This window comes from Uranotaenia lowii, chromosome 2 (genome assembly GCF_029784155.1).
Source record: "Uranotaenia lowii strain MFRU-FL chromosome 2, ASM2978415v1, whole genome shotgun sequence".
Taxonomy (NCBI): Eukaryota; Metazoa; Arthropoda; class Insecta; order Diptera; family Culicidae; genus Uranotaenia; species Uranotaenia lowii.
This window is the reverse complement of record NC_073692.1, coordinates 102,692,815-102,702,657: the sequence shown is the minus strand read 5'-3', so window position 1 is coordinate 102,702,657 and position 9,843 is coordinate 102,692,815.

The following is a 9,843-nucleotide window of genomic DNA, read 5'->3' as shown; positions in this document are numbered from 1 at the left end:
GTCTATGAATTAGATGCATTCGTCGTAGCGATATTTTTAAAGTTAAAGGGTATTTGATCCTTTATTCAGGAGCCTTAACCATTAGCAAAATGTTAAACACAATCAATAGATAAAAGATCCATTGACTATTTTTGGCCATATTAATTCTCATTTTACAGTGTAAGAAAAAGATAATTCTAAAAATATGCCTACAAGTTTATAGTAATTGCTGCATAGTTCACTGCATAAGCCCTTCATATTTCATATTATTTAGAAAACAGCAATTTTTTTGTCCTTTTTACCAGGTAATTATTGTATAAATATTAAATAGTTATTACATACACAGTATTAAATAATCTTGTGCTTTTACATGTTTCAACCTGCAAATAAATGGAACAAGTTATTTCTATTAATTTTACATGACTTATTACGTAATGTAAATTCCCGAAAAGAGAAAAATGCCATTGTGAATTTACATGACCGTAACAATAAAACCGTTCCTGCTCATTATTCTTTTTTAGTTTTTGAATTCATAATTTATCAAGTTCTAGCCATCAGCCTTACAACAAAGCATGATAATGATTAAAAAGTTGTTCAAAATGCTTGTGCTTACTCGAAATTCACGAGCTCCCCACTTGAAACAGATTTTTTTCTGGCGCATCAAATCGAACTTGCTGCTTACCGGTCGGCCGTTCGGTGTTTGTTTGTGATACGATTCTGCTACAGGGTGTATCTAAATTTTCTTTTATGTTTCGTTCATAGTTTTTGGATGGATGTTTTTTTTAAATAATTTTCTTTTTCAATGTAGGTAGCATTATGTTCACCTAGAATGTTTTTTGAGTAATATTACTTGATATTAATTCGTTGTACATTGAAATGCATTTGCAAAATGATGGGATTTGAGGAAGGGGTAATGAAGCGAATCATTTGTTGGTATGAATATTAAACAACTCAAAACGATTCACTTATATTTTTAATAGTCCATGAGCCTGATTTTTTTAACTAACGCGTTTATATTTAAATCCAAGAACAAAAAGAGAAATAGCTTTAGTTTGCTGAAATTTTTGTAACAACAAATTAAGAATATTGTTGACCATTTTCTGCAATTTTTTTTATTCTTACCAAAAGTTAGACTACTTTTTGTGCCATTAATTTTTAAATGTTAAATTTCAAATCGACCTTATCGGTTAGAGTTATTCTTATGTTTAAAATGTGTTTAGAAATGAACAAGTGGGCAACTGTTTAGCTTAGAACAATATATCACTTCTATCCAATAATGTCTATAAATTTCTCTATAGTAATATACTATTTTTAGGTTTTTTTTTATTAAAGCAATAAAACATTTTTTGTTTCTTGGTGAAAGTTTATAAAAAGATTTCTTTTCACTTTTCATTTATTAAAATTGGAAAACAATAAGACACACCCTGTGCGCGACTGCAATGTTTTTGATTTCAAACATCGTTTCATGCAAAAGTCATGTAAAATTACAACAAATTGACCCGAATGAGGCAACGCATGGTTTTTTTCAGGGCTACGTTATAGTATACAACACATCTGACCGAATTTTACATGAAATCAAATTTTACATGAAATGTAAAGCTCAGTATTTTTTTCTGTGTAGGTATTAGTTATTTCGTGCTGATAGCGATCTATTCAGAAGAAAATGTCTTTTTTTTCTGTAAGGATCAATTGAACCCATATTGAAAATTTAAAAAAAAACTTTTTCTGGGAAGAGCTTAACTTTGCTTCGGAATTATGGCATTATGAAGTTCATACTATAGGGGAGAGTGGGGATACTTGATCCCCTTTTCTTATTTTCACCATATCTTTTTGGAAAAATTTAGCAACTCGCCGTCTTTGACATTTTCTGACAGCTTGTAACTTCAAGTTTCTATGCTCCAAAAATTAGAACGATACTTGAACCCGTTGATGAACTAGAAGCATTTCCGTGGGAGCAAAAAAATTGCGATTTTTCTGAAGTTAGGGGAGACTTGATCCCCTATTGAAGGAGACTTGATCTTTTATTCAGGAAGCCCTAATCCTTGTATAAAAATCAAACAAAACCCCAAGATAGAATGTTAATTGACTATTTTGGTCATGTTTGTTCTCACTTCACAATTTATAGCAGAAATAAGAAGAAAATTCTATAACTTTGTCTCAACGCTAATAACATTGCATACTTAAAGGCGCTATTTTATATAACTAAGAGAAAATTAATTATTTTTGCACTTTTTTTCAGACAATTGTTCGATAAATATTAGTTTTTGGATAAATATTAGTAATTTCGTAATCAGCAATCATAACGATCAATTCAGAAGAAGAATATGCCGTTTGGAAGGGGGATCAATTGAACCCAACTCTAGGGGATCAATTGTACCCATAATCAACATTTTAGAAAACTTTTTCTGAAAAAAGTTGAGAGTTTTCCATTACTTTGAAAATATGGCATTATGAAGTTCATTTTACGCTCGAACGATTGATACATTGGAACAAATGTTTTTTTCATAATTTTCCCATGTAAGGAACATTTTAAAGTGATGAAAAAAGATCTTCAAGTTACATTTTGTGAAATTTTTCAAACAAATTTCAATTACTCAAACAATTATTTTGTTAAAATTTTTTGAACTACAAACATTGTTATTTGGCTCATTTTGGCACATTTTTCTAGAACATTTGATCTTTGTAAGACATTCCAGTTTCGAGATATAGCTAAGGAATCAAGTATCCCCAGGGATCAAGTATCCTCATTCTCCCCTACTGTAACGATTGAAAAGTTGAAATAAAAGATTCTGGAATAATTTTTAGATGTTGGAAAATTTGTAAAGTTTGTAAATTTTTGTCATTTTAACCATTTTTATCGCTTTAGTCAATTTAGTCAATTTTGTCATTTTTGTCATTTTTGTCATTTTTGTCATTTTTGTCATTTTTGTCATTTTTGTCATTTTTGTCATTTTTGTCATTTTTGTCATTTTTGTCATTTTTGTCATTTTTGTCATTTTTGTCATTTTTGTCATTTTTGTCATTTTTGTCATTTTTGTCATTTTTGTCATTTTTGTCATTTTTGTCATTTTTGTCATTTTTGTCATTTTTGTCATTTTTGTCATTTTTGTCATTTTTGTCATTTTTGTCATTTTTGTCATTTTTGTCATTTTTGTCATTTTTGTCATTTTTCTCATTTTTGTCATTTTTGTCATTTTTGACATTTTTGTCATTTTTGTCATTTTTGTCATTTTTGTCATTTTTGTCATTTTTGTCATTTTTGTCATTTTTGTCATTTTTGTCATTTTTGTCATTTTTGTCATTTTTGTAATTTTTGTCATTTTTGTCATTTTTGTCATTTTTGTAATTTTTGTAATTTTTGTAATTTTTGTAATTTTTGTAATTTTTGTAATTTTTGTCATTTTTGTCATTTTTGTCATTTTTGTCATTTTTGTCATTTTTGTCATTTTTGTCATTTTTGTCATTTTTGTCATTTTTGTCATTTTTGTCATTTTTGTCATTTTTGTCATTTTTGTCATTTTTGTCATTTTTGTCATTTTTGTCATTTTTGTCATTTTTGTCATTTTTGTCATTTTTGTCATTTTTGTCATTTTTGTCATTTTTGTCATTTTTGTCATTTTTGTCATTTTTGTCATTTTTGTCATTTTTGTCATTTTTGTCATTTTTGTCATTTTTGTCATTTTTGTCATTTTTGTCATTTTTGTCATTTTTGTCATTTTTGTCATTTTTGTCATTTTTGTCATTTTTGTCATTTTTGTCATTTTTGTCATTTTTGTCATTTTTGTCATTTTTGTCATTTTTGTCATTTTTGTCATTTTTCATTTTTGTCATTTTTGTAATTTTTGTAATTTTTGTCATTTTTGTCATTTTTGTCATTGTTGTCATTTTTGTCATTTTTGTCATTTTTGTAATTTTTGTCATTTAAATAAATTTGCAAAAAAAAATTTTAATTTAAAGAATACTTCTTTCGCTTCATTACTCACATTTTCCTAGAACGTTAGGTTTTTTTTTTTTTTTTGTTTTATTTAGGACCTTTTTTGCCATTCGGGTCCGTCGTTAGGTTTTAGTAAGACTTTCCAATTTCGATATATTATATATCTAAGGAATCAAGTCGCCCCGAGTAGAAATGCACTGAAAGTGCTTTCTTCTGGGTTCCAGCTTCCCTCAAGTTAAAGATTTTTTTGTTTTCCTGATCGATACAAATGGGAAAATGTCCGGTCACGATTGGAGAGCTGCTGTCATAAAGTAGTTTCTCAATAAGTTTTCCGAAAATACACTTTTTTTGTTGAAATATTCGGATAGATTATTGATAACTGACGCAAAACAAAAGCACTGGTGCCTCTAAAATTATCCTTCGGAAATTAGAAGCTATCTTAAAATTATTAGAATTTATTTATCACACCGTACTAAACGAGTGTCGTAAACCGCTTCCTACAGTAATCACAAACCGGTGAAACTGCAGGCGAAAATCCCTTCCAGATGGGCGTTTCGAATTTTGCGCTTAAACATAAATTACAGAGCAAGCATTCGTTTCGCTTTATTTCAATGTTTATGCACCGGCCAAGCACCACTCAGATTCTGAAATTGTGTATGCTTGCCAACATCCAGCATGACTTTCTTCAAGAACCTTCTGAGCTTGGATAAGGGTGGTCCAGCATTCCATCATCGTCATTCACAGTGCTGGAGGAATCCTCCATACTCTGACTGCTGGCGTATGTTGTGTTACTGTAGCAAAAACGTGTATGTAGGATACCTTTTTTTTACTTCATTTGTCCTGAATACGAGAAAGAAAAACGGTTGATGGCGCTGATGAAATTAATGTTCGCTTCATGCTCCCAAACATCCATCTTGGCCCAAACTCCACCACCAACATCGGTCGGTCCTTCCTCTAGCAGCCGGGCAGCAATGATTCATGTGTGTGAAAAGAAAATAAAGAGATTTTCGACTGCTGGATGTGTTGCTTGCTGCCAGTGAGTGAGCCAAAAGTCGTTAAATATAATACCGGGTTGAGGAGGATGCAATTGTTTACTTCAGCGGCAGATCGGTAAGCCGCTACCCTATATCTACTGGTGGCGATCGGGATGGTTTTCCGAATCTTCTGGCTGGTGGCAACCGTTGAGATCGTGGTTTAACTCAAATTTCATCGCTCATAGGAAGCTCGATTGAGGCAACACGTTTCATGAGCGTAAACAAACGACGTATGACGATCAAAAAATCCAAATGTTTGTTTCCACTAAGCCTTAAATAAATTAATAAAAAAACCATCCATGACATAGTTCTATCTAATTAAGATAACATTACATTTTAAATTGGACACACAATCAAAAACTTTACAGACTATTTTCTGCAAAACATTTCTTATTCTTTCTCTTTAAACCTGCTTCACCAGGCAACCATACTTATGGCTAATTTGACACGAATTTTCACGATGTAGCTTAATACAAGTTATTTTCTCAGTAAATGCATAACTGCCTAAAATAATTCCATTTTCGGAAAACTTAGGGAAATTTGATCCTTTAAAAAACCTTTGTCTGACGATCGTGATAATTCCCGAATATCGTGTTTAATACCGTGCTATTTAATTCCAAAGCAGCCTGAGACACTTGATAAAGGGCGAGCGCGAAATTATTGCGACACCAAAAATGTCATGCCAATTGTTTAGAATCATACCAAAATTTTAAGGTAGTTTTATACATATATCTATTTACATAAAAAATCAAAGAAAAGTTGATCGATGGAGCCTTGAATGTAAAATTGAACGCATTTTCACTTGATGCTCTCAATCAAAGTCTGTGCAGTGCGTACAGTGTCATCCGGTACCAGCTTCTCAGTTTTTTTTTTTTTTTCATTTTCTAACATGTCCTTCTCGTCTTTGACTGTCTTCTTGCTCTTCCGAAGTTCCCGCTTCATTATTGCCCAGTACTGCTCCACCGGGCGGAGCTCCGGACAGTTTGACGGGTTCATGTCTTTCGAAACAAAATGGACAGAATTGGCCTTATACCACTCCAGGACACTTTTAGAATAGTGGCATGATGCCAAATCAAGCCAAAATAGCGGAGCTTCGTCGTGCTGCTGCAAGAACGGCAAAAGGCGCTTCTCGAGGCACTCAGATTTGTAGATCTCGCAATTTACTGTGTCTTTTGTCACGAATGGCTCACTCCTCAGTCCGCAAGAGTTGATGGCCTACCAAATGAGATATTTGGAGGCCAACTTCGATATTTTCTTCTTTTCAAATTTGTCGTCCACATCGAACTTACTCTTGCCGGTGAAGAACTCCAACCCTGGAGTTTGCTTGAAATACGTCGTCTTATACGTTTTGTCGTACATCACACAGCAGTCAAATTTTGCCAGCATCTTCTCGTAGCATCTTCTCATGCCCGAATTTTAGCCGTCAATTGTTGCCGCTCATCGCGGTTTGGGAAGTTCTATACCTTGTATGAATGTAGTCCAGCTCTCTTCTTTACATTCTGGACGTAGCTCTGCGAGATGCCGATCTTTGCCAAATCACAGCTTGAGACGTTGAGATTTGCTTCAATCATCCGCTCCACTTTTCCCTCCGTCTTTTTGTTCTCCGGTTTTCTTCCAGCTCCTTTGCCGTAGTCCAACGTAAACCGCTTCTGGAACCGCTTCAACACTTTGGAGACGGTGAAATAGTGAATGTTCAACATTTTCCCATTTGCCGGTGCGACAGGTCAGGGAACTCCAGGTGTTTGTTCTCTCGACTCGCGTTGGTTCATCTCCATTTTCGTGGAATCGAAAAACTTGACTTCGAGTTTGACAGTTGTAAATAATACACATCAATGAGAAAGTGTGCAAAATTGGTTGAATTTTACTCAATGCTGAAAAACTTATGCCATGTTGAATATGTCGCAATAATTCTGTTTTCCCCTTTTAATGTAGCATGAGATCTGAGACCTCGGTTTTGAGACATGAAACTTACATCCTGAGGCCTAAAATCTGAGACATGAAATCTGAGAAATAAAAACCTTACACCTGAGACCAGACACTAGAAATCTGCGACCTGAAAGCTGATATCTAAAATCCGATACCTGAGACATGTAAACAAAGACATGAGACATAAGACTCATTACATGAGAGAACGGAGGCATGAGACCTGAGTTCTAAGACTCGAGTCCTGGGCGAGACCCGAGACCGGAGACATGAGACATAGGACTCAAGACCTGAGACATGAAACATGAGACGTGAGACCAGGGAAGTGAGAAGCGACACGGGATACGTGAGAAGTAAAATTTTGTACGTTAGACGTGGTACGTGAGAAGTGGTACAGTGGGACTGTTGGTGTATCCTTACTTTTCAGGAAATGTTGGTGCATAATTTAGGTGTGTCTCGTTCTTAGTCTAGTGAGAATTTTCTGTTCCTTTTTCGATTCCAAATCGTTCCACTTTCCTGTGTTCGATTTGATTTCCCTGAAATGTTGCTCCTGTTCAGTCATCGTCAGTCGTCTATGTTAGAAAGTTCAATGTTTTTTTCAATAATGCGTGATTTTGCCTCCAATGGAAACGAAAACTCTTATATTTGGGGGTTTTTGGAACATTCAATCGATCCCTGATTTAATATTTTTTCTCAGAGATTCGTCCGTATTGGATGTTCAATGTTTTTGCAATAATTGCATAATTATTCATCCAATCTAGATAAGAATCCGTTCACCAGGTCGCCCACATTCAATATTTAAATGTTCCATATTTTTGCATCACAACATAGCCTTTAACAAGCAATACAAATGCTGAATTAGAGCGCCATCAAAACGTCATTTTTCGCCAGCCGTATAAAAGCATTAACAATGCATACTTAGAACACCTTTCAATTATTTAATTGATTGATAATGATTGATGTGAAACGGAAATTCAAAATGGGAAATAATTTTTTGATTAATTTAAATGAACAAAAATTTAAAAAAATAAATCATATCAATCAACCTGCTGAATGAAGGATTATGCCAGCTTAATGAAGGGTTCTATGAAATGAGAAGTGATTATAATTGAATTATGAATTACCTTTGATGAGTTTCGAACCGAGGATCCCGCAGCAGCCTTTATCTTTCCTTGCGCCTTTACCATTTCGACCACTTTTGGTGCTCATAAGGTAGGTGAAAAAACCCGTACTTCAAGTACTGTTCGGGTCGAGGCATAAGATTTAAAACTTTATAAAAGCTCAATATAAGCATTAACAGGAAGTTTTAGTGCTACAGTCTTAATGCTTGTTAACTTTATAGCGTAGCTCTATATGTGCATATCGTGCTATCATTAGTGCTAAGTTTTTTTATTGCTTCTATGAATTAATAATGCTTATATAAAAATAAAAAGCATTATGAATGTTAATATAATGCTTACTTGCATTAGAAATGTTGATTTAATGCTTATTAAGGGCTATGGCTTAATGCTTATGGTTACTTGGGTATTGTCTTAAAGGAGCATCGGAATTGGCATTAACCCTAATCAGATCTTGAGATACACTCCTCGCTTAAAACGCTATATCTATCTTGTTTCTCAACCAATTCTTAAAAAATTTATAGTTTTGAAAAATGCTCAAAAAAACTTCACTTAGTGTCCAAGAAAGCTGAAATTAGAAGCTATACGTTGCATATAAGGAGATATATTTTTTTATTTTTTTAAGATCATGAGTAGAAAAAAATGTAAAAAAGTGATGTGAAACCCGTACTTTTCTATTAATGAACCGTCAAAATTGTTAAAGTCAAACTCGATAAATTTTGAAAAGAGGATTGAAAATTTGACATATTTTTGCATTTTTAAATTGTTAAAACACGAAACACAGAGGTTGCCGAAATAGAATCAAGCAAAGTCACACTCACGTTTAAGTTGTTCGACAAGAATTTCAAGATGTGAAATTCGAAAAAAGTGTGAATTTTAGGTTTGTTTTTTTTTACGTTTTCTAATCGGCAACGAATTAGCTGTAAAAATCAACAAGATAAAGAAAAGTTGTAAAGTTCGCCCGTATCCAGAATAAAGTAATTCCAGCGTGCTCCGTTCGTGGGTGCGCGCGACGTGAAGATTGTTGATACGGTGGATACGCACGCTCAAGTCGTTTGACAAATGTTTTATCGTGTTGATTCTTTAATCGGTAAGGGAAGTGGTTATTTGAGAAAACCAAAATAAGGAGAGGGTAGAAGTCATCAATGTTGCATAGATTGGTAAGGAATATTATTTAGAAAGCGAAAAGAACTTCCACATGTGAAAATCAGTGTAGAATGCGATGTTGGAAAATGCACCTCTTGCGCCTATGGTTTTGTGTAACTTGATGGATAGCAACCATCGCGCAGCCTACTTGGACATTTTTAAGCGGTTTGCGTATGTCAGAGTGGGCGTTTTAGATTTGCCTAATAATTGAACGATATTATGCTTTGTTCCTGCAGAACAAGCGAAAATGGGATGAAATGTGGATAAATTTCCTTTGTTAGTGTAAGTGTAAGCTTATAAAGGATATCTGAGGAGGCTTGTGTTCAGACATGTGGCAAAAGTGGTTTTGCGTTAATGAAGGGAGGGTAGTTTTTGTGGTTGATTGTTGAAAAAGATGAAAGTGCAATTTAGATAACGGAAGACTACACATCAAATATGGATTTCATTATTTGATCAGATGGAAATAAATATGGTTATGATACTGAACAAGGTGGGTTACAGCTAAAGGTAAGCTTAGTTTGTCTTGAGGTAAGTTGGGTATTAAGGTAAGGTTATTCTGTTGTATAACTATTTCATTTATTGATTATATTATATAAGAACGTTCAAGCAGTTGCCAGCTGGGCAGGTATCTACACGCATGCGGAATACCTGTCATAGATTCATAACACTGAGAATGTTATGAATTTTATACGGTTGCGAAACTGTTTGC